Below are 2,977 nucleotides of genomic sequence, written 5' to 3'. Positions count from 1 at the left end.
TATGTGAGAGGTGAGAGGTGGGATTCAGGTTCAGTCTTCTGCATGTGTTTATCCAGTTTCCCCAGCATTGTTTATTGAACAGAGATTCTTTTACCCAATATATATTTTTCTCTGTTTTGTCAAAGATTAGATGACAATATGAAGATGGTTTTATATCTGGGTTCTCAGTCCTGTTACAAAGGTCTATATCTCTGTTTCTGTGCCAGTAACATGTTGTTTTGGTTACTATAGCCTTATAGTAAAGCTTGAAGTCTGGTAGACTGATGCCTCCCAATTTGCTCTTTTTGCTTAAGATTGCCTTTGCTATACGGGGTCTTCTCTGGTTCCATACGAAGGGTAGAATTATGTTTTCGAGATCTGTAAAGATTCTAGAAGAAAATGTTGAGAAAAGTCTTATAGATATTGGCCTAGGCAAAGAATTTATGAAGAAGACTCCCAAAGCAATCACAGCAGCAACAAAAACAAATAAACGGGACCTGATCAAATTAAAAAGCCTCTGCACAGCCAAGGAAACTAGCATTTGAGTGAATAGACAACCTACAGAATGGGAGAAAATATTTGCATGCTACACATCCAGTAAAGGGCTGGTAAAAAGAATTTGTATAGAACTTAAGAAAATTAACAAGAAAAAAAAAGAACAACCCCATCAATAAATAGGCAAAGTACATGAACAGAAACTTTTCAAAAGAAGACAGAATAATGGCCAGCAAACATATAAAAAAGTGTTCAACATCTCTAATCATTAAGAAAATGCAAATCAAAATCACAATGAGATATCACCTAACTCCAGTGAGAATGGCCTTTATCAAAAAGTCCCAAAACAACAAATTCTGGCATGGATGTGGAGAGATTGGAACACTCTTATACTGCTGGTGGGACTGCAAATTAGTACAACACCTGTGGAAAGTAATTTGGAGTTATCTCAAAGAGCTAAAAATACAAATACCATTTGATCCAGCAATCCTACTACTAGGCATCTGCCCAAAGGAAAAAAGACATCCCATATATAATAAAGACATCTGCACTCAAATATTCATGGCAGCACAATTCACAATTGCAAAGATGTGGAAACAACCCAAGTGTCCATCAATACATGAGTGGATTAATAAAAGGTGGTATATGTATACCACGGAGTACTATTCATCTATAAGAAACAATGGTGATATAGCACCTCTTATATTATCCTGGGAACAGCTTGAGCCCATGCTTCGAAGTAAAGTATCACAACAATGGAAAAATAAGCACCACATGTACTTGCCATCAAATTGGTATTAACCGATCAACACTAAGGTGCTCACATGGTAGTAATATTCACTGGATGCCAGTCAGGTGGGAGGGGGCTGGTGAGGGTGGGTAAACTCACAACAAATGTATACAGAGTGCACTGTATGGGGGAAGGGCACACTTGTAGCCCTGGCTTGGATGGGGATAAAGCATTATATACAACCAAAATGTTTGTACTCCCATAATATTCTCAAATAATATAAATAAATGAATAAATAAATAAGTAAACGACCCAATTTAAAAATGGGCAAAAGATCTGAATAAATATTTCTCCAAAGAAGATATATAGTGGGAAATAAACACATGAAAAATGCCTGATATCATTAACCATCAGGTAAATGCAAATTAAAACCACAATGAGATACTACTTCACACACTAGTATAGCTATCATAAAAAGGAAAGATAATAACAAGTGTTGGTGAGGGTGCGGGGAAATTAGAACCCTCATACACAGCTGTTAGCCATGTAAAATGGTACAGCTGCTGTGAAGAACGATCTCACAGTTCTTCTAAATGTTAAATATGAAGTTACCATATGTCCCAGCAATTCTACTCATAGGTATATACCTAAGAAAAATGAACATGTATGTCACACAAAAAATTATGTGCAGATGTTCATAGCAGCAGCATCATTCATAGTAACAAAAAATGGAAACATCCCAAATGTTTATCAGATGATGAATAGATAAATAAAATATGTCAAATTTGTACAATACAATATTATTTTGCAAAAAAGAAATGAAGTACTAATACATGCCACAACATGGATAAACCTTATATACATTATGCTAAGTGAAACAAATCAGTCACAAAAGACCACATATTCTATGATTCCATGTATATGATGTGTTCAGAATAGGGAAATCAATAGACACATGATAAATTTTTGGTTGTTAATGGCTGAGGGTGTTGGTGTGGGGAAGGTGAAGTAAGGAGTAACTAATAGGTATGGTATTTCTTTTTGCGGTGATGACAATGTTCTAAAATTAATGGTGGTGATGGTTACACAATTGTGTGAATATACAAAAAACCATTGAATTATTCACTCAAAGTTAGTTAATTGTATGGTATGTGAATTATACAAAAATAAAGTTGTTATTATAATAAAAACAAGAAATGTATTCTGCTCAGTGTAGGGAATGCAAGGAACAAGCTGGAAGAAAGAGAGGCCCTGAGAAGAATAATATATTTCTTCTGATGAGACACATTGAAAATATGATTTAGACAAAGGTAAGCAAAGTCATATGTATTAAATTTAAAGCATATTTGTGAATAGACAGAAGATGTTTCTTTGAGAAATCAGCAATGGGTTTGTACTTTGGTATTATTTCCTATACAAAATATTGCATTATTGCAGGAAACAATTAGTGCCTCTCATGACAGTTGAAAACTGAGCTTCAGCTTTTAAATCTTTAATTTTTAAAATTCACAAATAATAATTGTACATATTCATGGGGTACATAATAATGTTTTGATACATACAATGTATGCTAATCATATCAGGTAATTAGCATATTCATCATCTCAAATATTTATCATTTCTTTGTGCTGGGAACATTCAATATCCTCCTTCTAGCTATTTGAAACGATATAATATATTATTGACTATAGTCATCCTACAGTGGTAGAGAACACTAGAATTTACTCCTCCCATTTAGCTGTAATTTTGTTTCCTTTAAAATGTCTCTCCCTA

Source organism: Propithecus coquereli, unplaced genomic scaffold (assembly GCF_000956105.1).
Source record: "Propithecus coquereli isolate 6110/MARCELLA unplaced genomic scaffold, Pcoq_1.0 Scaffold180, whole genome shotgun sequence".
NCBI classification, from domain to species: Eukaryota; Metazoa; Chordata; class Mammalia; order Primates; family Indriidae; genus Propithecus; species Propithecus coquereli.
The sequence above is the reverse complement of the archived record's forward strand: the minus strand, read 5'-3'. Positions refer to the sequence as shown.